Source organism: Lactuca virosa, chromosome 2 (assembly GCF_052849685.1).
Source record: "Lactuca virosa cultivar CGN04683 chromosome 2, Lactuca_virosa_CGN04683_v6, whole genome shotgun sequence".
Classification (NCBI taxonomy): Eukaryota; Viridiplantae; Streptophyta; class Magnoliopsida; order Asterales; family Asteraceae; genus Lactuca; species Lactuca virosa.
In genome coordinates, this window is record NC_136427.1 from 31235562 (window position 1) to 31262543 (window position 26982).

Below are 26982 nucleotides of genomic sequence, written 5' to 3' on the forward strand. Positions count from 1 at the left end.
GTCATTATAAGGTATTCCAATGGAGATCAAATCCATGGAAACTAAGTCTCATATTCAAAGTACATTGCTTTGGACATGCTTCCTGCATTAAGTTTTCTAATCTTACACAGATAACTTCCACCTATGGAGACAACTCCATATTCTCATTTTGACTATCACTTCTGAATAAGAGATGCCTCTTTTCAGAATATGTCAATATGGTCCTTCCAAAATTAGCACTATACTTCCAACTGTCCCTGAGCAACCAATCTTTGGTAAACCTCAGATTGTCCTCGACAATTGCTTAATCATTTTAGTCATATCCAATTCTAGACCTTTTCCCTTCTTAATGCCTCTGGGCATTTGGAAAAATTTAGAAATGACAAATATTATAGCACATGCAATCGATCCTGTACCCAAAGCAAATGGTACACGATTCATGATGTCTCACATAAAGACATGATTCTAGACCAGTCTTTTGCTACAATATTTTTATTTGCCATGTTTTCAAAATTTGACTATGAAGAGGGATGCCGTAATCATAATCGAATTTTGAGAACGCAATATATAGAATTTCCTTAAGTTGAACCAATCCAACATGAAATTCATATATATATATTCTTGACTAAAGATGATTAAGGTCTCAATCTAAGCCTTTAGAACTGAAATGAAGTATATCCTATCCCTTAATTATAGCAAAACAACTTTTTCAATCCCTGCAGCCTCACGAATTAAAACTTTTGTTTTCTATAATTAACATTGCTAACTTGCAACACTAACAATAATTATCATGCTCCCACTAACATGATGATTATTAGCATAACACTTATGCTCCTACTAGCTTTGACATGTACTCAGAAATCAGCTGGACTTCTAGAAATCAATACTTTATTGACTTTCTTACCAAAGTTCAGATTTCTTATACGAGATGCTTTGATAAAACTTTATCAAAATCATACACCTTTCCTTAGATAGCATGCATGTGTGTCTAAACAATTTCAGAACTATGAAAAGGGATGCCGTAATCATAGTCTCAATTGTTTAGACCTTTTGCCATCTGCTTCAAATCTACTTGGTGGAAGTGTTTCCTCACCATCATTTTCATGAATCGGAGAGAAACCTTATGACCCTTAGATTTTATGGTGTATGTGTTCTTATCCATGTGAATCGTCAAAACCATAGTCATAAGACAAGGATAATGACAAATCCAAACTCATATGGACTGAACTTATGCAATCTTAACTTCTTGCCACCTGGCAGTACAGGGTCTGCCATTGCTTCCAAGTTGTTATGCAACCAATTGAGAACTTTCAAAACTCCTATGCAAAGCCAACTTTAACTGGAATGGGCACAGAATATGTCAACACGATAGGTTATAAACCTCAAGTCGTGTGCTAGTGAAGAACCTCAGGTTTTATTCTTGATTAGTTCTTGAAATTCTTTTTAGGATCTTTAAGACTCCCACTATCCTCTTGACATATAAGACTATCTTGCCAAATATTCAAGAGATAGTGCGGATTCTTTATCAAGACAAACACTTCACACAATTGGCCTTAGTTGGTCTTTGTTTTATCCAAAACATCACAACTTACCAATTTCAAATGTACAAGAGTAGGACACTTTTACTCTTACATTTGACAAGTATTTTAAACCTTTCTTTAAGATATGTCACTCAAGTTACAATCTTGGAGTATGACTCTAAGAACTGTTTTGGAACGAAGTATGACTCATCTTCCTGATCTAACCATTTCAACAATTCATGACTCCTCTTCTTAGTCATAAGAATGCACTAAGATGACCTTTAGAGGACTAATTGTGATATGATTTCTAAATCATTAAGATGATCACAAACATGATACTAAAGTACTCTCCCATCTTTTCAGATTTGAGAAACTTTTATCTTTCTGCCTAATTTTATTCTTCCCATTCGTTCTGCCATACATCGAGACTTTTCCAATGTTTCAGAATTATACTTAAACTTGTAAGTATAACCATATTTACTAAACTTTAGTAAATCAAATAGTCTTAACGAGCTTTGTGGTGGACATGACCAGTGCACAAGAATGTATACTTGATCCCTTTAGTCCTTTACTTGACTCACACATCCATGTGAACAAGTAATTAGTCTTGATTTTCCAATGCTTGAAAGTTCTCATTCATCATACTATTCAACTTGCATGATTCCAAGTTTCGGTCCAATTGAAACTTGGGCAATGAGGAACTTTCCTGATTTGGTAAATTTAGACACTACCACAAATGAAAGAATCAAATCCATTTTCCAATATTGCTGTCAGTGGAATCATATAAGCAACAATTTTCCACAAATACCATTGTAAGGATACTTCAAATAAATAAAATCAAAAATTTCCTTTTATTTTAAAAACTTTGCGGAAAAACTTATCCTTACAATCCATATGAAAACCTTGTTGTTATATATTCCTAAGCAATGTGTCATAACTCCTAAGTAACAACTTCAAAATTCTGATGCGATCGAAGTCCACCTTCGCTATCAGAATCAGCATATACTTCCTTTAAGATTTTTCTCTATTCTTTGATTCTTAAAACATCAACATGTGATCCAGTCACATCATGTAATGAGGATCTCAGAATAGAACTTAACAGAGTTAGATAATGGGCTCTACCTGATGTAGAGTCAAACTTATTGACTTTAACATCCTTAGGTAAATTTGGCAGCTTTGCAATCAACGCCCCTTCCTTTGGCAAAATAAACATATGGACCCTTTGGTAATGGGACTATCTCAGACTTAGCCTTTCTCTTTACCATTTGGTCAACCGGGTTGACTATGGCCAATCCCTTTCCATTGGGAAGAGAATGCTTTTTCTGGATTTCCAGTGTCACCATTGTCACTGTCCATAAAGTTTTTGGGAAGTTGATCTTCTAATCAAATTTGCTTTATTATCGTTCCAAATCATTGCTGATTCAACAGCACCAAGCAAATAGATATGATCATTAAGGTTCATGTCATAGTCTGTTTCATAGTAGTCCCAAAGGAACTCACTATGTGACTTAGAAAGTGATTGAACATCCAACTTTCTCAAGACTTTGACACCCAACTCTCCCGGCTTGTCAATATGTGACTTCATCTCTAAGATGTGATCACACATAGACCTTGCTTGCCATTAGGGCTTGAGTGACCTTGAACTTGTGGGTTAGGGAGAATAATTGGAGGAGGTGGAGGAAGAGAAGTATGACTTCCATGAGCCAAACTCGAGAAGTCATATTCATTAGGAAAGCTTGGTTTGGGAAGATCATTGTTGTCTAAACCAGACATCAACAATGGGAGAAATTCACGTAAAGTTGATTTAAGTCCTTAATATAACACCCAATATGATATATTAAGGCTAGGACCCAACAAACTATTTTATAACTTGGAAGAGGGATGCCGTAATCCAAGCTATAAAATATTTGAAGGTAGGTGAATGACGATTCACCAATTTCCACCAAGATAAATGAAATGTATTATTAGGTTTTAATTGGTTTTGAAACTCCTAGATTCTTTTGAGATTCATTGAACTTTTCAATGGCATGTTTCAATCTCGAGTGTGCCCTTCAGGTTTTGTGACTGGGATGCCGAGGATCACAAAACAAGGTGTGAAGTAACCATGCAAATATACTTGGTACCCTTAATATTTACCCCTCAATCGATGTGCCGGTTAACCACACACGCTCCAACGATACTATGACAAACATTAAGTTACCCTTTGCCTACCTTGTTAAGTCCAGGTTAGTGTGCCGGTTAACCACACACGCTCCACTAACAGCTTAAACAAAGTGCAAAGTGTAATTTCATGGATTAGCCCCTTATTCACATTTTCCTAAGTAACTAAGATTGGGAATTTATAAGTGTTTAGTTACTTAGTATTTATCATTATACTTATAATGAAGGGAGAATTATAGTCCTTGTCCTACCTGTTTGGCTAACGACCCTCCACCGGTCAAGGAAGCGGTGTGTGAGAGTGGACACCCATTAAACTGTCATTTTATAGGCAGTAACCTTATACCCCCTTATAGACCGGCTTCGTGAATGAGGCCTACTAATGGTAAGACGACTTGCTCTTATACATATAATATATTAAACTTTTAATATTATAATAGTATAAGGGTGTATTTTAGACATTTAAAATACTTGGTGGTTTAATCTATTAATTAAACTAGACTTTTAATTTAATTAAACTCAAACCATATATTTATGGATTAATAATACTCTTTTAATTAAACGATTTAATTAACTATTAATAAAGTCCATAAGAGTTAATTTGAACTATTCAACAAAACATCATAATTCCAATTATTAAACTCAAAATTAAAACCATTTAATTAATTGTTTAAGTTATGAACCCAAGAGTTTTAGAATTCAATTCTTTTTTTCATAAAAAACTTTTCTCAAATTCCAAAACTTGAGGGCAAGTTTTGTAATTCTTGAAAACCTTTGGATTCCATAACTTATGGAATTAACGGTGTTTTATGATGAAACTTTTCATGTTCCATAACTTAAGAACAAGTTATGGAATTCTTTAAAACATTAACACCAAATTTTGTAACTCCATAAAAACTTTGAATCAATTTTTTTTTTTAAAAAAAAACTTTCATATCCATAACTTATGGAAGTTTCAAAAACCCTTAAGATCACAACTTTAAAAAAAAACTTTTGAGCTCCAAAATTTTATGACAAAATATGTAACTCCTTAAAACATTTAGATCAAACTTTTAAAACTAATAAAATAATCATATCATTTTATCTTTTACTAAATTTGACCTAATTCAACTCATGTAACAAATGATTCAAATTTTACAAATAATTCGTTTTTCACAAAACAAGTAATTATCTTAAAATTTGACAAACGTCATGTTTTTTTTCCTTTTTTTTCAACTTGAAAATAAAACATTTGCATCAATATAACAGAAAATAACCCATGGCTCTGATACCACTGTTGGGTTTTGAGCATTCTAACACTCCTATGGTGTACATGCAACCCTATAAACCTTGGATCTATGTTTTCTCTATTATACATGCAAATATTAACTATTCCAAGGTTTCATCCTAACTAGCATATTATGAAGCACCTATACTACAAAGTTCTAGTTAGATGACATACCTTTTGATGTAGCTTGATGTCTTCAAGCTTTAAGAGCTTAGCCCCAATAGTGTGGAAGCCTCAAATGGAATCACAAATCACCAAAACACCTTGGAAGAACTTGAGAGAATATGTATGCACACTAAAATCGGCCCACTCTTATTTTCACACACTTGTGCCAATTTTGTGAGCCAATGACCCCTTTATATATTATGGAGGATTAGGGTTACATCCATGTAAACCCTAATACCCATGACCTTTCATTTACATAGGATCCATGGGTTAAAAGCTCCATGGACCATCCATGAAAGCTTAGCCCAACCTAAATGAACTTGGCCCATTCCATATATATAAGAGTCCATATTTAATTAGTTCTTTTTTATCACTTAATTAATTCTAAATTAATTCTTGATCAATACTAATTAAATAATATGATTCCATATTAATATATTAGAACTTATAATATATTAATATAAATCATAAATATACTATTCTCAAAAGACTATCCATATAAATTGTGCCGATGAAGTGCAACCCAAATGGACCATGCCGGGTCGGGTCAAGTACATACCAAATATAGTTATGGACTTAGACATTAATCCAACAATATATAATCTAGTATTTTGTAACACTTACATATTAATTCAACTAATTTACACACAATATCGTGTGTTAAATAATCGTAGGATACGAACACGTTCACATATTATAACTTGAAGATCATCGCTTTTATCTCGTTATCCAGCCAAGAACGCACTCGAGGTGAGTTCATACCCCTACAGTTTTCATGATTTTTCTATGTTTTAAGGGTGGGAATACAAGTAAAATACAAGAAAATTTGTGTTATTATACAAACCGTTATATATATATATATATATATATATATATATATATATATATATATATATATATATATATATATATATATATACACACGGGTATAAATTTGATTACAATAACTCTTTTGTAACATGTTGAGCAAAAAGGGTATAATTATATAAACGTACATATATAATTATTTCATTTCATTTTTTTATCATGGTAAATTGATAATAACATACAAACGATTCATTATTTCAATGAAACATTTATATAAACTATAATAGGTATAGTTTATGGAACATTCACACTATTTTACAATGTTGGGGACAATGAAAATAATTGTTTTGAGAGAATAATTATTTTCACACTATGTGAACACTATGAAAGGGTAATACATACAATTACAATAAAAAGGAATTTCATTACACTATACGTAAACCGGTTTATACAAGGTTGTGAGACACTATCTTCACATACTTTCCCGAGTACACGCTAAAGTCCTGTATTATAACCAAAGTCTCTTCTAGGGAGAGCATGACACTTGTGTATAGATCTATACGGGACTGACAATCCCGCACCTAAACTGTTAGCTACATTTAGACCGGAAGGTATGGGGTGACAAATGTCGTACCATTCTGATGTCTGAAGAACGTCGTGTATGCCACTAATCGTTAGCATGGTTATAATAACACTCACAATAAGTATTAACAAAACATTTGGTTTACGGGGCTCACTTACATTCAAATGGTTTTATTTAATAATAAAACTACCATACACTATGTTACCGTACAAATGGTAGTTCCAAATACATGCATTCAAAGGGGTAATAACAACACGTTTTGTTTTTGAATACATACATATCTTCAACTAGTTTTATTTAGATAAAACTACATTACACTATTCTCCAGTGCAATACAGTCTACATTTCTGGAATCATGCATTCAAATGGTTTTATAAAGATATAAAACTACATTATATTACTTCAAAGTACAGCAATACTTATACATTTTCAGTCTTGGATTCATAAGACTACAAATCACTTTAAAAGAAAATATTGGATTTTCTGGATGAACACACTATCATTTTCAAGGAATAATGACATATCTTTCTCATACAAAATGCTTATGAACTCACCAACTTAAATGTTGACACTTTTTCAAAACCACTTGTATTCTCAGGAAATCAGTAGACAGGTACCCACACAGGTTTTGTGAAGATGGAGCATTGCAGTGTCATGTCATATATTTTGTCGTATATTTTTGGGAGTCGAACAAACAATGAAACCAACTCAATGTAAACGTTAAATTATCAATATTATGGTTGTAATGCTTTGATCTCTATTATTCAATTGTTATGATAATGTACATGACGTCATCCGCCCCCAGACGTTTCTGCCGTTTTATCGGTTCGTGGATGTGACGGTTGCTCCTTGGGGTTTATGGATCTCGCCCTCATTCTTTCCATTTCCTTAAGTATTGTGTTGTTGTCCTCCTGATGTTGGATATTGGGTTGCAAGATCGAGGGTGCTGCTCCTTGGGGTTTATGGATTGAGGGCGCTGCTCCTTGGGGATTAGGATCTTGGGTTGCAACATACCTTGATTCACCAAAGAATGCGATTCACCAAAGGAAGCAATTTGGGTATCTTTTTCCAATACCAAATCTTTTGCAACAACTAGTTACTCCTCAATAAATTTAATACTGACATCTTTTCCCGAACAAGAAATCTCTAGTTGCGACACCTTTTCAATATATTGCAATTTCGGCGATTGAAATTGTTGAGAAACTTCTTCAAGCTCTTTGGTTGCAGCCACACGATGGCTGATCGCATCATCACTCTTCAACTGTAGATCCTTATTCAACATTTTTAACTCCTCCTGACAACCCAAATTCTCACTCAAATCACGAACCAGACATTGGTTCCTTTCAGATAATACTGACACCTTCTCACGCAGCTCCTTTGCTTCTGCCTCCGTTTGGTCATGAATCTTTCGAAGTTGTTTCAAGCCCTAAAGACCCTCTTCGAACTTAAGCTAGTGACTTGCAAGAAATTCAGTTTGTGCCTTAGTATATGAAGATACCTCGTTGAGCAAATGCATTCCCTCCATCAAGTAAGATCGGGCTCTATCAAGAGTTTTTTCATCAGAGGCACTTTCTGGTTCAAAACTTTTGGGTATAATGGTTGCAGCAAAAGGACGTTCGAATTAAGGAAGTGAAGGGCAAGAGTAACAAACATAGGCATCTCGACCTGCCTCCCGGATGAAGGGATCACTACATCAAACCACCATTTTATCAAATACACATATGTATCGATATATATATATATATATATATATATATATATATATATATATATATATATATATATATATATATATATATATATATATATATAAACATAGAACAAGCGGAGCAGGAAGTATACAATCCATGTTGGAAGTTTTTGGATGAGCATCCAGAGTTGCACCATGACCAACAACGTCCACAATAATCAGGGGAATATCCAGAGTGGTACTATTATAAGTGCTAGTTCCTAATGGAAGTGGATTCACGACAATCACTGCTGATTCTATAACAACCGATTGAGATTGACCAAAACTAGACCCAAACAATTTTTGTTCAAAAACAACAACAATTGACAAATGACTTGGAGCTTTACTCGACACAAGAGATTCAATAGTCGACCCAGAGGGTGGTTTTTCGAGATTCAAATCAGAAATGGATTTAGAATCAACAGCATCATTAGTATATCCCAAAAGAGACTCCTCAACAAGCTTGATTTTTGAGTCGATTATGGGACATTCATGAAAAGTAGATGAAGGAGGGATTTCCAAAGATGGTTCAGGGTTCACAGGATCGGGAACTGACTGTTCAGCAAGGCTAGTTAAGTTGCGGCTCTTTACCTCACTAGCCTCAATTTATTCATTTATATTATGCAATAACTCAATAGGTTTGATTAGTCCCATGGTTAGTGACAACTTCTCAAATTGTCCAATTTATTGGATCAATTACGAATATTAATTTAACTTTATTATGTTTAACATATGGATGCCTACATTAGTTAGATATTTCTACGCCTCAACATGCCAACTGTTAACTAAAAAATTGATTCAAGATCATGTGAAGTTCATTTGCAATCAAGTTTCATGTTTCCTCTCCAACATCTATTTAATTTGATAGTTTTATGTTTTAGTGTTACTAATACAACATTTATACTTATTAAATTTTAAAGACATGCATGTTTTATTAAATATTTAGAATATTATTGTTAGACGAGTTAAATCTAAAAAATTGATTCAAGATTAGTGCCTTGTCAATGGACCTTTTAAGTGTTTCAGGATTAGTTTGGGACCATATATCCTTGTGTTTTTTCTCCATTGTTAAACATATGTTCACTTAAATCACAAAATCTATGACTTTGAAACTCTATGTATCTAATCAAGTTTGATTAGAAAGTAAAGTTTGTTCTTTTCTTGAAAGTAAGTTATATATAACAATTGTCATCAAGATTCGTTGCTTCAATACATAAACATTTTTCAATTAGCCCCAAAACCAATAAAAAGATTCATATTTAAATGTTAAAAGAATGTGACTTAAGGTAAAAGTGAACCCATGAGTCATGAGTGTCGAGTAAATAGTAACGATCGTATTGTTATGATATGCATGCAAATGCGAAAGGATTAATTATTATCATTTTAAATGATTAATATTGACACCAACAAGTTGTGTAACTATGTACACACCGATGAAAGAGATATAAAGAAGGTGATATTTCAGATTGTTATGCAAAATATCGGAGACATTCATGCAATAAAGAGAAATATAAACATAACCTTGTTTGAATGTGGGTGACGGTGCAATGATGTTAGGGTTTCTGGTATCGAGAGACAAGGTAACGAGTAGATAGAAAGAGATGACAATGATGAGTGTTGAGTTTATGGTGGAAAGAATTTTTCAACTCCGTCCTTTTTTTTTTGATGAAAAAACCAAAAATATAGTAATTATATAAAATTATTAATGTTTATTATCAAAGTCAATTGTATCTACATAAAATTACAAATTACTTACATTCTGACAAAAAAAAGATAAAACTGACAATTATTTACCGGTTAAGATAGCCGAGCCTTGATATGAACTTGCTGCAAAATCGGTTCCCACTTTCCTATTGCATTTTATAAAAACCCTGTCATAAGTCGTGATAAATTATCAACAATTGTTAAAGAAATGATCTAATCTGCGATTAAAATGATTACTTACATGTAGAATACGAAAACTATAATTTATTCCAAATAAGAAAAAGAGTTTTCCATAACATATTATACCTCCTCCGCAACATATATCTATAACTTTTTTTCTTTCCAGTGAAGTGATCTCAATCTATTGCACCATCTACATGAGATCGAGATGAAGGCAGTGGAAAACATAAGAAAGAAACACGTAACCCCATGTTACTGTTTTGGTGCAGCATCTGATTGGACGACATGACGGTAGAGGGGGCAAAAATGGTTATGTAGATAGCATTGGGCCAAAATTGTCAAGGCCAAACATTAGTGTTTCTAACTTATACCTAGAATTAAATTAATTTCTCAATAATACTACTATACTTTGTAAAATATAATAGTTTTATAAATTAAATTAATTTCTCAATAATACTACTATACCTTGTAAAAGAAAATCATTACCTTCCATTTTGAAATATGTGTAAAGAAAAAAGATAATCGGAAGCATTATTGAATGGGCCTTTGAGATTTGGGTCACCCAACAGAAAATATTGTGGGCTTTAGTACGATTTCAGTTTAAAGGGGGCGATGAAACCCTAACTACGAGTCAATGCTTCCTTTATAAACAACCTCTTCCTTGTTCCTGCCATCGTCAAAGCAATTCATCTCCATCAATGCATATTTTAGGGTTTTTAAAGCCTATCAGGTATTCCCAATTCATTCTTTCTTTTCTGTTTTAAGCTTATAGATTTCAAATCCAAATGACGATTTAGGATTACATCTCACGACGGTCGTCTGAAGTCACGTCTTTTTGTAGGACTGTGATAAATTGATGTATTGATCCATTTTTTCTGATGGTTTTTCTTTCATCTTCTCTGTTACTCTTTCTATTTCAAAATTTCTACATGTGAAATCGATTACTTAGGCGAGCATGGTGATGATTGTTTAATTCTACCGATAATTCATGAATGGATTTACAAACCTCCTACTCATTCTGAATGTTCGCAATTTTGAGATTGATTTCATGTTCATTACTCTTTCCAATTTCCATATATTGTGTGCGAAGCTGTAGTTAGAAGAACATGTTGATGATTGTTTAATTATTCCGAAAAATTCATGAATGGAATAACAAACCTCCTACTCATTCTGAGTGTTCTTCGTTACTTGATTAATTGTTTTTTCACGTGCTATTTTTTCCACACTAGACAAAAATCCTACATTTTCTAAGGTTTAGCTGTATAATAATTTCGCACGATGATGAGTATGTTGTATTGAGATCGAATGATCTTTGATTTTTTATATCAACAAGTCCTTTTCATCCTGAGTGCTTCGATTATTCACCTAATATCACATTCTTTCTTTCTGTTTTCTTCAATTCAAACAAGATTTTCTTTAATTCTTTTCTGAATCATATGAAATATGAAGGGTCTGAAGTTTGACTCTTTGGCTTTAACTTTAATGCCATAGTGTTGAATCCAGCACCCAATACCAAATTTTCCCTTTGTGTTTATCAAGTTAGGATTTTTTTTCATAGCCTATCTACAATCATTAAGGGTTACATGCATTTTATGTCATAAACTTCAAATTTCCAAACGATTTTTCATGTTAATAAAAAACGTAGTATATTTTTTCGTGTTTTTTTCTTCAACTTTTGTAATTTGCATCGAAAATACTGATTACCAGCTCTCTTTTAATTCAATAGGTGTTGTGTATGAGCCGATGCGATATTAATTTTTTCGTATTCTGAAATTTTTTGGTTTCAATTTCATCCAAATTTGTTTCGGATGCGAAGAACATTTACTTATTGTGTTATAATTAAAAATTTAAGATGATGGATATGATGATTATTTCCCCAGATGATCGAATTTGAAATAACTGAGCGCAATTTTAATTTTTCTCCTTTCGGAGGAAAATCCAAGCCAGAAATCTGATCCATATCTTTGTTTATTTTTTGTTTAGGAAAAGCTGTTTATTTTGTCAAGAAATTTTATATTTGTTTGTATATTTTCTTACGATGAACATAAAATTGGAAATGATGACTATTTCCCCAGATGATCGAAGTTGATTATACTGAGCGCAAATATTAAATTCTCTCTATCGAGAGAATCCAAGCCAGAAATCTGATCCAATTTCTATTTATTTATTTTTGATTTCGTTTGTTTATTTAAAGTATTAAAGTTTTAACCAAACTCTAGCAATTAGAAAAAAAGCTTTTAATAATAGTATTTAAAAAAAGAATATGATTTACATGTACAACATTATTGGAATAATGATGTTACAAAATAAGCATACATATTTAGCGACTAGATTGAAATAATAATGCTGAATCATCTGCTCATGTATGATTTATTTGTTCCAAAGATGGTGCCTATTATACTATTGGCATAACCATCCACACCCGTCATTGTGAAAATTAAATACATTCTGATGTAACCTCTCACACTTAGCACCCTAAACTAAGTATTAAATATTTAATATTAATATTAAATAAACTTTTTAAAACTATTTTAATGAAAAAATTGTAAAATTTGCCAAATATGTTAATTATTTTCTGGAAAATAACAAAAACACCCAAATTATTTTAGCCACCAAAATCGTCGATCGACTAAGCCTATCTGCGAGCTTTATAAGTCTAAAGCATAGCCGTGCTTTAGCGACTTGTATGTTTACCTGTGCTTTAGCTACTTGTATGTTTACCTGTGCTTTAGCGACTTGTATGTCTATGGATGATTTTTTAGTGACTTGTATGTTTACCTGTGCTTTAGCGTCTTGTATGTCCACAGATGATTTTTTCTTTGCTGTATAATTTTTTTTATGCTTAAAATCATAGATGAACTAACTTTATTTACTCATGTAAATTGTGTTTTTGGGGTTTTTTTTTGAATTTTGATTATGAAATTTATAGAGTTTAACTACGAAATTTTTTAAAGAAATAACAAATAAAATGATAGTTTTTTTCAAAATTTTGTATATAATAAGTTTGTTTAGTAGTTAAAATTTGTCAAAATAAAAAATAAGAAAAAAACGAAGACCCAAAATTCGTAGATGGGCTCCATCTGCGTTTTTAAGCATACAAATAAGGTTTTTATATTTTAAGCATACAAATGAGGTTTTTATACAACAAAAAAAGTTGTTAAAGCATGGCTATGTTTTAGTGACTTGTAGGTTTGCCGATGTCTTGTTAAATTCGTAAATGGGTTTAGTCCATCTGTGATTTTGGTGGCTAAAAATGTAATTTGGTTTTGTTTGTTTTTTTTCTACCAAGTAATTAATAAATTTGTAATATGCTCTTTTTTAATATCTAAAAACATGATTCAACACCCAAGAATTTAAATTTTGTTTGATATTGTATACAAAATATAAAAATAATATTAACTAGGTTTAAGGCATACATTTTGCTATTTATCATAATAATATTGTGTTGTAAATCAATCTGTCTTTGCAATTCTCACAACCTAGTGGACATTTTCGGGTAACTTTAATTTACTTTTTTTTTAAAGTACTTTTTTTTTTGCCTATTTTCAAATATTTTTTTAAGCTTATTGATGATTTGGTGGTTTCTCATCTTCTTTATTGAGGAATTATGGGTTGGGATTTAAAATCGATCATTTGTTGTTCAGGTCAAATTTGATAATGGTCACGTTTTTAGTGCAAATCATTTTGGTTTATAGTTCATAACTTCATAAAACGTCTTATGTGTAAAGCTTAATCGATTTTTGATTGGTAAGTTTGTCTAACTTTTGTTAGAACATTTATTTTATGTGTAACGTATTGCAAGTTGTGGGATGTGTACATCTAGATGTTATGAATCTGTATTGAATTTTTATTAACGGTTTTTTATTTTCAATATAATTGACTACTAGAGTGGTATTACCTATTCATTTCGGCAAATGTGTCGATGTTTAAATTTTGTGGCGGAAAAGGTTTTTTTGTCCGAATGAATAACTAGTAATATTCTAACGGGAATTCCACTTAAAATTTTTATCCATCCACTTAATAAAAATATTTTTTTCCTTTTATGTCCCTTTGCAAATAATAACCTTTTGTCGACCCTTATTTTGATCTTGTCACTGTTATTTAAATTTTATATATTTTATTTGGAAACCAATGATTTATCGCCTTAATTTGTTTTATTTTTATTTTTTGTTTGTGTTTAATTTTGATTTTATTATATTTTATTAAAATAAAGTATATAATAATAATAATAATAATAATAATAATAATAATATTGAAGCAAAAATTTGATAATTTTTTTTATTACAATGTGATACCAACACCATACGACTGTATACTATCGGAATCTAAATATATATATTTGATTTATTAATAGTCATACCATAAGCTAAAAAAATTAATTTTTTTTATTAATGGTTTAATCTAAACAATCATGAGCATGTCACAAAATGTTCAAACTAATGCTATTTTAAATCATGGTCTATGACTATTCTTTTATTTGTGACTGATAACTGTTTAGAGTTACACCATTAATAAAAAAATTAATTTCTTCTTAACTATGTACACACTTAATAAGCAAATAAAGATAATTAACCAATTCCGCCAATAAACGATAATAATATGTTTGTATGATGTTGGTATTATATGTATATGATTATTTTTATCTAACTTTTGCTTTAAATATTAAATATTATTATTATTTGTATATACTTTATTTTAAGAACATATAATGAAATCAGAATTAAACTAAAACAAAAAGTTCAAATGAAAAGTAAAAATAAAACAAATTAAGGCTATGTTCGGGAAATCATGAGTTTCCAAATAAAATATATAAAATTCAAATAGCAAATAAAATATATAAAATTCAAATAGCAACGGTGCCAGGATGAAAATAAGGGACGACAAAGGTTTTTATTTATAAAGGGGTATAAAAGAAAAATTATATTTTTAATAAATGGATGCATAAAAATTGTAAGTGAAATTATCACCTCCGTATTCTAATAGTGAGGTATACTCAAAATGGAGGACCGTAAACAAAAATTCTATGGTGTTTATTGGCATCCATATGAATGCTACTCGTAACTTGGAAAACATTGCAAATGAAGTGAATGTTTTAATAAAAGTTTGTCCAAAATTGAAGGCAAAAGTCAGTAGAGTTTTTGCAAATGAAGCGTTTTGGGAGTTGTGAAAAATGGTTTGCGCTAATCTTTTTACATATCAAGATTGAACTCAACAGTGAAGATCCATATGAAGTTCGCTTAATCTTTTTTTAAAAAATGAAACAAAGTTGTTCGAAAAGGATTGTGGCAAATGTAATGTAATTGGGATAAGTGGTTGTATTTATCTCTTAAATCTAGTTTTAAATTATATTTGAAGTGGAGCATTAAGTTTTGTATAAAAATATAATTTATTTATGTTTGACGATGTGCTAGGGTTGTACCTTATTGGCAGTGTGGGAAGTTGATATGTCGTAAATGAAACATAAATCGAAATAAATAAAATGTGATAGTAATTTGTGCATTTCATAATGTTGCATTTCGATGACATCTAGTTTTGATTTTTTTTTTTCAAAAATGACTATTATCATCAATTTATGTTGCGATTCCATGATTTCATACAATAACCGACTATGATTGAGGTTGTCAACTGTGACGTAGTTGTGGGTTATGTTGTGCATACGAAAATACAGTTTATTCATTTTCTGGCCAATTGTTATTTTATTGTTTCATTACTACTTGATTAATTGTTTATTCATGTTTCATTCCACATTGGACAAAAAATTGTACTTGGTTTAATGTTTTTCCGTATCATAATTTCGCACGATGAGTGTCTTATTGATTTTTGGGATAATGACTTGAAAGGACAACGAACTTTCGACTTTGTTCACATTTAGTCACTAAACTTTTTTTCGTTATCTATTTGCCATTGAACTATTGAAACTGTTCACATTTTATCATTATGACCGGCTGTTACCGGTCATAAGGGTAAAATGTGAACAGTTTCAATAGTTTAGTGACAAATAGATAACGAAAAAAAGTTTAGTGACTAAATGTGAACAAAATCGAAAGTTTGTTTCCCTCTAAAAAGTTCAATGACTAAATGTGAACAAACTTCCTCTTATATTATGTTTTAGCAAATTATTTATTTTTGTTAAATTGTAGCAACATTTGTTGATGAAGAAATCTATGAAATAAAAAAAACAAAACCCTGAAAAATATATAAAAAAACCGAAAAACCAAAACCGAAATAAAAACCAATGGTTTGGTATTTTCCAAAATAAAAAATCACAATTTTCAAATCTGATTTTGGTTTTACAAAAATTCAACTTTCGGATTTCCATATCTAAATCTCTCCCCCTTTTTATAATCGACAAATGATTATAAAACCAAAAAGGGAATGAGAAAGCGCTCAATTCAGAATTTTCTATCCGAAACTCCCCCTTTATGACATGAGAGATAGAGAGAGAAACATGTAAACACGTCTATATAAGGTGGGTTCATACCACATGTAGATGTGTGCTTGAAAGATGTAACATTGAGAGTGTTAGTATGTGTTAATTATGTAGATTTAGATCTAGATCCTTTTTGTAAACACCTTTCATAATCGAATGCATCTCTTAAACACCCAAATCACCGTGTTCTTTAATTTCGCATGCCAAACCAATGGTCATAATTCACATCAGTGAGAATGATTCATTTTTTTGTAAAACCAAAATCAGATTGGAAATTTTGATTTTTTATTTTGGTAAATGTCAAACCATTGGTTTTTAATTTCGGTTTCGGTTTTTTGTTTTTTTTTAAATATATTTTCAGGGTTTTGTTTTTTTTATTTCATAGATTTCTTCATCAACAAATGTTGCTACAATTTAACAAAAATAAATAATTTGCTAAAACATAATACAAGAGGAAGTTTGTTCACATTTAGTCATTGAACTTTTTAGAGGGAAACGAACTTTCGATTTTGTTCACATTTAGTCACTAAACTTTTTTTCGTTATCTATTTGTCACTAAACTATTGAAATTGTTCACATTTTACCTTTATGACCGGTAACAGCCGGTCATAAGGGTAAATGTGAACAGTTTCAATAGTTCAATGACAAATAGATAACGAAAAAAAGTTTAGTGACTAAATGTGAACAAAGTCGAAAGTTCGTTACCCTTTCAAGTCATTATCCCTTGATTTTTATACGAACAACCCTTTTCCATCCTGAGTGCTTCAATTATCAAGAGTAAATTACACGAATGGTCATTGTGGTTTAGAGTAATTTGTATGTTTGGTTCATAATTTATTTTTTTAACGATCTATATTGTTTGTTTTTGTTGCATGTTTGGTTCTTATTAAACTTAAAAAGACTATTTTACCTTTATATATTTTCTTTCTTATTTTTCTATTATTGTTTATCATTTTAATTTTTAAAAAGAAAAGAAAAAAACCCCACAAAGACTCCCCACCCCACCTAACTAAGGAAAGTTAGATGCGTCTATTTCTCTCTCAATTCTTCAACACTGAGCCCTAAATCATCGGACAATGGTCACCGCCACCGGAGAACCACCATCCTCACTTGATCGTTGTCATCGTCACACTTCGTCAACCCTTTAGCACTCATCTTCAACCTCTTGTAGCTTTGTCTTGCGGGAAACCACCATCGACACCACTACCAACTGTCGTGAATCAGTGTTACCACCATCATCGATGACGTGAATCGAAGCCACCACACCACCATCGCTGCATTCCGCTACTTATTTAAACCTAGTTAAAAAAATCCTTTCAGATACCTTGTTAGTCACCGCCACCAAAATTGTTTTTTGAACTCGATGGGTTCAGACATCGTTGGTTGGTTCATTAGGTTTGATCAAGAAATCGAGTGTGAGTAACAGGAAATTGTTCCATGAAATCAACAAGACAAAGGGAGGTTACAGTGAGAATCAAAGGAAATCATACCCTCCATCACCACAGGTTACGATGAGAATGGAACTAGGGTTTTTCTCGGTTGCAGTTATAGGTTGAAGACAAAGGTGGAGGCGAAGGTTCTTCTTAGAATGTAAACAGGGGTTCTCAGAATGCACACAAAAACAAGTTCAGTTTTATCACATTTCGGGTTTATGTGTTTTCTGGGGTTTTCTTGTTTTTGCTTATTAATATGTTCTGATTACTTGTATTACTCATTTGCTCAACTACAAATTTTATTGGGGAAAATAAGTTACCAAGGTAATCATTTTTGCCGTTTTGTTCACATTTAGGTAACTACTTTATTTTTGTATATATTTGACCGTTTAACTTTTTAGATGTGTTCACATATTGTCATTGTCACCGGCTATAGCAAGCGACAATGGTAATATGCGAATAAATTAACAAGTTAAATGGTTAAATGTGTACAAAAAAAGAAAGTTGTCTAAATATGAACAAAACGAAAAGTTAATTACCCAGATAAGTCATTTCCCCACTTTTAATAGCGATTTTATTTTTCATATTTGTCTGTGTTATATTTTTCAAACGTTATTTTTAAAATATTCATAATTTCCTAAATATTAAGTAATTATTGATCAATTCTAAACTTTAGTTTTTAATTAACAAATATGTTTTTGTTTTGAAATATTTGATATAGTCTTTTATAATTTTTTTTCTTTTGTTTTTAAGCATATATAATATTTTTAAAGTAAATAATATCTAACAATAAAATAAATAAATTAAATATATAACAATAAGTATGGACGGTCTTTAAAAAAAATTACTTAGCAAAGAAAAAAACAAAAAAAATCTATATAATATAAATGTTTTAAAATTATTACAATTTTTTAATAATTTTTAATTAGAAGTTTATAAACTTTTAATACAACGTTTTAAACTAATATTTAACGAAAGCATTTTAAAATGTTATAAAAAAAATTAAACTGTCATACAAAATCTGTGAAACACTTTAAAAATGTTGTAAAAGAAAGTTTAAAAATAAATGTATGAAAGTTATAAAAAAAATTGTAAGAAAATGTAAAAAAACAAGTTAAAAACTCGTAAGAAAAATTTAAAACATTTATAAAATATTTAGTTTAAAAGCATTTGTATTAAAATTATATGAAGATATAAAAAAAGTTGAAAAAACAAATTTATAAGCAAAGTTTAAAATATTGTATTACAAAAACCTATAGGAAAAAAATATCATAAAAATGTTGTAAGAAATTATAAAAAATGTTAAGAAATTTACAAAAAAAATTATTCACATTTAAACAACGTTTTTTTTTGTACCTATTTGACCATTTTACTTTTTAAATGTGTTCACATATTACCATTGTCACATGCTATAACAAATGACAATGGTAATATGTGAACACATTTAACAAGTTAAATGGTTAAATGTATACAAAAAAAATAAAGTTGCCTAAACATAAACAACACAAAAAGATAATTACCATCGCAAATCATTTTTCCAAATTTATTGGCTTCATTTTTTGTGTTTTATTGGCGTTACTAAATTTCCAACCACATCCGGGGAAGACAAAGGAGGCAGGGAAGCTGTTTGGTCGGAGAATACATAAGGACGAGATCGGGTGGTGTGATAATGGTTGTATGTATTTGCATCGAAAATACTGATTGCATGCACTCTTTTCTATCAGTATTTTAGTTTCAGTATTTTCCAATTTTATTTTAGTTGCCGTGTTTGTACTAAGATGATTGATATAATGATTATTTCCCGATATGATCGAATTTGAAATAACTGAGCACAAATTTTAGTTTTTTCTTGTTTTGGAGAATACTCAAGCCATAAATCTGATCCATCTTTTTCGTTTATGATTTTCTCACGTAATTTTTCTTTTAATTTTTTTTTAAAAATATTGTTCAATGATTTTTTCTTAATTTTATAAACTTAAAGATCGGATGTGATGATTACTTCCCCGGATGATCGAAGTTGATTAATTGAGCGCAATTATAAGATTCTTTTTATAGAGAGAATCCAAGCCTAGAATACTAATCCAATCTTCTTTTCGTCTCATATAATTAGATTATTGAGCTAATTTTTTATTATTCTAACAATATATAGGGAAAATATGACCCTGTAAAATTTTGGACATTGTATGACATCCACAAAAAACGTATATTACTCCAAAACTGATTCTGGCATGTTTGAGTGGTAATACGGTATATCAATTGTTAGATGTTTTATATATATATATATATATATATATATATATATATAAAAGAAGTAGCCACCCATAAAATAAATGGAAAAAAGAAAACAAACTAGCAATAAGCTAGATCGAGATCACAAAGAGTTCAATGGGTTTTTAAACCAATTAAGTCTATCTATATTACATTTTATATTTCTATTGACAAACTAATTAAAAGAGAATTGAAGGATAAAATCAACAATGTCACTTTGTTTGAGAGTCCCACCCGAAAAAACTATCATTTCTGAATCTCCACATATACCAGATGCCCGTGCAAAAAACCGCATCGACCACACTTTTCTTCTTCTAAGAGATAGGCATTTGATCAATACCCAAAAACAAATCAGTGACCTAACCAACTGGAAAGGGGGAAATATCCAGCCATTTAAACATTGTATTCCACGTTCTGGAAGGTACCTCACATTTAAGAAAGAGATGATCTAGTTGTTCAACCTCCGAGTCACATAAAGGGCACATAATTGAAGCAACTTTTACTCCCACTTTTGAAAGATTAAAAGAAGTCGAGACTCTATCTCTCAACACACGCCAAATCATAGTATTAACCTTCCTAGGGACAAAAACATTCCATCTAGTTTCCATACCAGAATTATGAAGGATAATTTTCTCAATCCATCTTCTTGTGGCACTCACCGTGAAGCTACCATCCTCTCCAATCCCCCATATCCATCTATCCATTTGATAGTTAAGATGAACCTCCAATAAGCAATTCATCAATTCCAGATATTAGGTCATTTCAATATCACTTCTAATGGGGTGCCTCAAATTCCAAATCTAAGCACCATTACAACTACAAATAGCAATGGTGCAATCGCTATCAACTTCCAACTGAAATTATCTAAGAAAAAGAATATCTAGATTACTTTCACCCACCCAATTTTGCTTGCAAATAAAGTGTTCAAGCCATTCCCAACACTCCTACGAATAGCCAATTTTAAGACAACTGATTCTTCATTTAGCCGAACAATGGAAGCAACAATTCTAGCCCACGAACTACCCCAAAAACGATTACATTTGGTCAAAACCACCATTCTCACCATATATTTTCTTGATCACTTGCACCCAAAGCACATTCCCTTATGTATGAAAAAGCCAATGCCATTTTTGAAGAAGGGAAAAATTAAGCGAGATCAAGCTACCAATATCCAACCTACCATGACTTTTATCAGCTAACACTTGATCCCACATGATCCAATGCAATTTTTTATTGTCCTTGTTGCCACTCCCAAAAATTTGACTTCCATTCACTTCCAATTCCTTTTCAACTTTCACTGACATTAAAAACAAGGATATAAAATAAGTACCAAGAGAACCCAACGTCGATTTCAAGAGCACCGACCTACCCCCCATGGAAAGAGTAGACATGTAACACTCATAAAAATCATGATAAATTTAAACTTTTTAAATATAACCCAAAACCATAAAGTGTTTACAAAATAGTTTTCAAAACATTTCCAACATCAGAGTTTTCCTAAAATCATAGATCATAACAAGAGGATGTGTACGGTTACGCCTTCGCCTTCCCACGGTCATCCGAAGTATCTGAAACATAACCCAAAACTATAAGCCAACGCTTAGTGAGTTCCCCCAAAATACTAACACAGAACCAAATAACATATATACAATAACAACATGTAATGGGTCCACAGCTAAAAGACTGGATTACCCCCGAGCCTACAGTATAAGTATGGCTTGCCCTCGGGGCCCACAACTTATGTCTGGCTTGCTCCCTGACCAGATCAGTCCTCAGACTGAAATACCATCAAGCCCTCAGTATGAGTTTGGCATACCGTCCAGTCCTCAGCTCTTATCTGGAATGCACATGAGCCCTCAGTATGAGTCTGGCATGCTCTACCCGACCCTCAACTCATATCTGGAGTGCTCCAAGGTTTTTTTTGGCTACCGCACGGAGCAATACAACCTCAAACCAACACAATATGTCGACATATACCAGATAATAAACATATACAGATAATCATGCAAACAAAATCACAGGTAGTCCTACATATCTACCAGACTAGTATATCAATATCTAGCATAATCATGCATATCTATTCCATACTCAACATATTAGTGAATATCAAACCAATGGACCGGACTTGGTGCCTTCGACCCGCAAGTATAGTGAGGAAAACTCACCTTGCAAACTGGACAAAGGCTGATGAGGTCTCAACTCCGAATCTCAGCTCCAACCGCCTCCTATTCCAACCAAATGACCGATCTCAATTAGAATTCCCAAAATACCCTTAAGGTCAAACTTGGTCAAAGTCAAAGTCACCTGGTAAAACCCCCTAAATCATCAGAGTCAACCCAACTGAGTCAACTCAACCGGATTGACCCAGTGCGAGTACGTGGGGTGTACTCCAAAGGTATGCCGGACATACACGAGTCCTCACATGTTGACCCCCATCGGGGGTGGTTGACCTCGTACGCAGGGCATACTCTGAGTACACGGGGCGTACTCTCGCCAACTTCAAAACTCATTAAGTACTTAATGGCTTAAGCACTTACGTCCATATTTCAGATCCAAGGCTGAAATACAGTTTAGAGTCATAAAGTTTCCAACTTTATGACTTTACATGCCATTAAGTGCTTATCTCAACTTCTTAATCCATTAAGACATTCTACAAGAAACTACACCAAGTTCAGAACTTGATACCTTAAAATGGTGCCAAAAGGTGGTGTGATCCTGGATCTAGAAAGTTTCACTCCTTCAAGGTGGTCTTCTCTTCCTTCCTTCTTCTTCAAAAGTACCAAAACACACACACAAGCTTAGAAATGGCTCCTCAAGAGGATATTAGGGTTGCAAACACGAATGAGAGGGTGGAGGCTGATAAGGTGATGAAAATAAGGCCATAAGAGTGCTTAAATACCAACCAAACCCAAAAAATTAGGGTTTCCTCATCTGGAAAATACGCCCAACGTACACTGATGTAAGCCCATCATACACCACGTACACATGGAGTACCCCGAAGGCCTAAAATTACAACAATGCCATTAAGGACCTTTTGCATACATTACTTGAACTTGGGACCAAAATGCAACAGAAATGAATTAAAGGGGTTAAATTTAGAAGTACCTCACATAGGGATGTTACAATTCTCCCACACTTAATCTAGAATTCGCTCTTGAAGTCTGCCGTGGTGAATAACTCAGGATAATGCTCCCGCATCTTAGCCTTCAGCTCCCAAGTCCACTCGGAGCCTCTCTGATGCTGTCATTGTACCTTTACCAAAGGAATCTCCTTGTTGCACAAAACCTTCATCTTTCTCTCCAAAATAGCTACCGGCCTCTCAACATAGTTCAGGCGCTCATATACCTAAATATCATCCAAGGAGACCACTACCTCATCATCCAATACACACTTTCGCAACTGCGAAACATGGAAAGTGCTGTGAATCTGACTGAGCTCCTCAGGTAGATCCAACCTATAAGCAAGCTTGCCAACCCTGACAATCACTCGAAAAGGCCCAATATACCGAGGAACCAACTTCCCCCCTCTTCCGGAAGCATATCACACCTTTCCAAGGTGATACCTTTAGTATACCATATCACCGACCTGAAACTCCAATTGGGATCGGCGCCATTCGGCGTAGCTTTTCTGCTGACTCTAAGCGGTCTGCAGTCTCTGCCTGATCTGCTGAATAAGCTCTGTGGTATGAAGGACTACTTCGGTCCTTCCCAAAACACTGTGACCAACCTCCCCCCCAACAAACCGGGGTACGACATCTCCGACCATTCAAGAGCTCAAAAGGTGGAGCACCAATGTTGGAGTGATAACTATTGTTATAGGAGAACTCTGAAAGAGGTAGGTAGGAGTCCTATGTAACATCCCGACTTCCAGGTATAAGATTTATTCTATAAAGCAAGTTTTCTTTTGGAACTCGGCGAGTTGATAGCCTCAACTCGGCATGTTGAAGGGATTTTGGATCACACATTTTTATGGACCAACTCGACGAGATGGTGAGGAGAACTCGACGTGTTGATGGCTGGGTGGGAAACCTTAAATTTTAGGGTTTTGCACCCTATATAACCTCCTTAAATCCTTAAGTCTGATCTTTTATCAGCCTTAAGTCTGATCTTTTAGCCAAGTCTTGATTCCATGCATGGAGTTTAGGTCATATTTTCCCCTTTTGAACCATTTTGGGTTCAAGACATGCATTGGACATGCATGTCTATAAAGCACCAACCTTTGGGACGTTTTTGAGGCTAGAATCTCTTCTAGAAAAGGTTAGGTTCCAGATCTCAAGGATTTTATGCTTATTGGTCAAGCCCTTGAGTTTTCAAGCCTTGTGGAGGGGTTTTTAAGCACTTGGAGTAGCCTCAAATGATGAAGTTGAAAACTTTATCCTTTTAGACAACATTTGAGTTTAGATCTAAGCCTTAGAGTCCCGGGAATCGAAGAATCAACTATATGTGTTAAGATGGGAAAACTCGGCAAGTTTTCCAGCCAACTCGGTGAGTTGGCTAGGATTTTCCCGACCTTCTGAGTACTATATAAACTCGACGAGTTCATGGGTGCACTCGACGAGTTGGGTCAAAATGGACTGTTGACCTTTACCGTTGACTCTAACTTTGACCATGGTTGACCAAGTTTGACTTTTGAGGGCAATTTGGGTATTTCGGGATTTTGATGGAATTGGTCACATGGTGGTTGTTGGCATTCGAGTCGAGAGCTGAGATTCGGAGTCAGACCTTATCAGTTCTGCACTACTTGTGAGGTGAGTTTTCCTCACTGTACTTTAGGGTCGAAGGCACCAAGGTCGGCCCATTGGTTTTGATAACCTGATATCATTGATATGTTGAGTATGGAATATATATGCATGCTAGTTTTGATATGCTAGTTGGTAGATTTGTAGGACTACCTGTGATACTGCATGTTTATCTGTATATGATGTTATATGTTATATGTCGACATATTGTGTGGGCTGGGTTGAGGCTGTACTACTCCGTGATGTTGCCAACAAACCCCAGAGCATACCAGATATGAGCTGAGGGCCAGGGAGGGCATGCCAGACTCATACCGAGGGCTCATGAGCATTCCAGATATGAGCTGAGGGCCGGGAAGGGCATGCCAGACTCGTACTGAGGGCTTAGTGGTATTCAATTCGAGGACTGATCAAGCCGGGAGCAAGCCAGACTTATGCTGTGGGCTCAGGGGTAATCCAGTCTGTTAGCTGTGGACCCATTGCATGTTGTTATTATATTTGTTCTATTTTCTATGTATTGGTATTTTGGGGGAACTCACTAAGATTTGGGCTTACAGTTTTGGATTGTGTTTCAGGTACTTCAGAGGATCGCAGGAGGGCGAAGGCGTGATCGTGCACATCATCATGTTTTGTTTCATGATTTTGGGATTTCTCTGATGTTTAAACTCGTTTTGAAAACTACAATGTAAACAACTATTCTTTTCGGTTGATTGAAAAAGTTTAAATTTTCATGAATTTTTATGAGTGTTACAAGTTGGTATCAGAGACTAGGTTTGAGTGAATTGGAGGAACATTAGTGTGAATCCAATCTCAAACTAGGGAAAAAGATTTTTAAAATTATTTTCAAATGGTTTTCAAAATAATCAAGGAGAATGCGATGCGTACGATCAGCCGGAGCCAATAAGTAGACCCCAAAATACCATACTATTATTTGATATTGTGTTATGTTAGAACAACATGCTAGTGATAGACTAGGGATCTACATGAATTGCATGTTAGAATTTCCTGATTATATGATGCCAGATAGCCTAGGGTCTTTCTTTTATGGAATTGACATAATTACTGTAGTTGTTTAGTGTATGCATCATGGTTATATATAACTAAGATCTTATAGCCTGAGAATGTGTGGTCTGGCCTTATTTTCTGTTCTTGTTTGATGAAGGGCTTAGGGTAGGATCATATATTCAAATGTCTATAGGGTCCAGTGTTATGTATGGATAGCATCCGAGAGTGCTGCAGGGTTGGTGGAAGTTTCATGGATGAGTCATGTGGGATCAGCCGGCCAGTCGTGATATGTTTAGCATTTCCTCTAGGGAGTGAGGATTGAGAGTTCGTCTATGCTTATGAGTATTGTTACGACGTTGTGATGATCCTTGAGACAAATATGGGTAGGTGTGGAAGGTAGTATGGGCCCGTACTACTGAAAGCACAGGACCCGTACGCGTAGCAAGGAAGTCACAACCCCTAGGGCTTCGTTAGGAGTTGGTTCCCTATTATGATATGTAGATTATCTGATATCTTCCTGGTGTATTTTCAGTATGGTGACTATGAGACGAGTTGAGATCGGATTCGGGTCGGGATCAGGAGCTGGCAGTCAGGGTGGGCCAGCATTGTCAGAGGACCGCATCAGGGAGATCATTCACGAGGAGGTGGTTACTATTGTCTGGGACAGATTCCGGAGATGTTCGGGTCTATCAAGACCGTGATGATGGAGTTATTTGATGATCGATACGCAATCGTTGCTGAGACGGATGCTGTTGCACCCTCTGCAGCCCTGACGGCTGCAGGTATTGGGTCAAGGCGGGTCTTTCAGTATCGGGACTTCGATAATACGAAGCCCCCGACTTTTGATGGAGTTCAGGACCCGATCGTAGCCATGAGGTGGCTATCTGATATGGAGGGATGTTTCTTCACTTGTTTATACTCTACTGACCAGAAGGTCATGTGCGCTATGAACCTTCTGAGGTCCGGAGCGAAGGAGTGGTGGAGGCTCGCTACTAGTTCTTATTATGTTGAGCAGAGAGC

At 33.5% G+C, this 26982-nt stretch overlaps 1 long non-coding RNA gene and 7 other non-coding genes across 8 annotated transcripts; all 8 read left to right on the forward strand.

The window, feature by feature from the left end:
• The first annotated feature begins 10765 nt into the window (after window positions 1–10765).
• LOC145159001 (uncharacterized) lies at window positions 10766–13985 on the forward strand. The gene is made up of 2 exons (XR_013737424.1): window positions 10766–10821; window positions 11818–13985. It is a non-coding gene; the product is annotated as an uncharacterized LOC145159001 (long non-coding RNA).
• On the forward strand, window positions 10870–10975 carry LOC145161821 (small nucleolar RNA Z161/Z228). The gene has a single exon (XR_013738695.1). It is a non-coding gene; the product is annotated as a small nucleolar RNA Z161/Z228 (small nucleolar RNA).
• LOC145161802 (small nucleolar RNA Z105) lies at window positions 11042–11113 on the forward strand. The gene has a single exon (XR_013738676.1). It is a non-coding gene; the product is annotated as a small nucleolar RNA Z105 (small nucleolar RNA).
• Window positions 11193–11265, forward strand: LOC145161803 (small nucleolar RNA Z105). The gene has a single exon (XR_013738677.1). It is a non-coding gene; the product is annotated as a small nucleolar RNA Z105 (small nucleolar RNA).
• Window positions 11947–12051, forward strand: LOC145161806 (small nucleolar RNA Z103). The gene has a single exon (XR_013738680.1). It is a non-coding gene; the product is annotated as a small nucleolar RNA Z103 (small nucleolar RNA).
• On the forward strand, window positions 12142–12244 carry LOC145161805 (small nucleolar RNA Z103). The gene has a single exon (XR_013738679.1). It is a non-coding gene; the product is annotated as a small nucleolar RNA Z103 (small nucleolar RNA).
• A 5750-nt stretch (window positions 13986–19735) lies between the features above and the next one.
• Window positions 19736–19841, forward strand: LOC145161807 (small nucleolar RNA Z103). The gene has a single exon (XR_013738681.1). It is a non-coding gene; the product is annotated as a small nucleolar RNA Z103 (small nucleolar RNA).
• Window positions 19842–19936: 95 nt separating this feature from the next.
• On the forward strand, window positions 19937–20039 carry LOC145161808 (small nucleolar RNA Z103). The gene has a single exon (XR_013738682.1). It is a non-coding gene; the product is annotated as a small nucleolar RNA Z103 (small nucleolar RNA).
• The last annotated feature ends 6943 nt before the right edge of the window (window positions 20040–26982 follow it).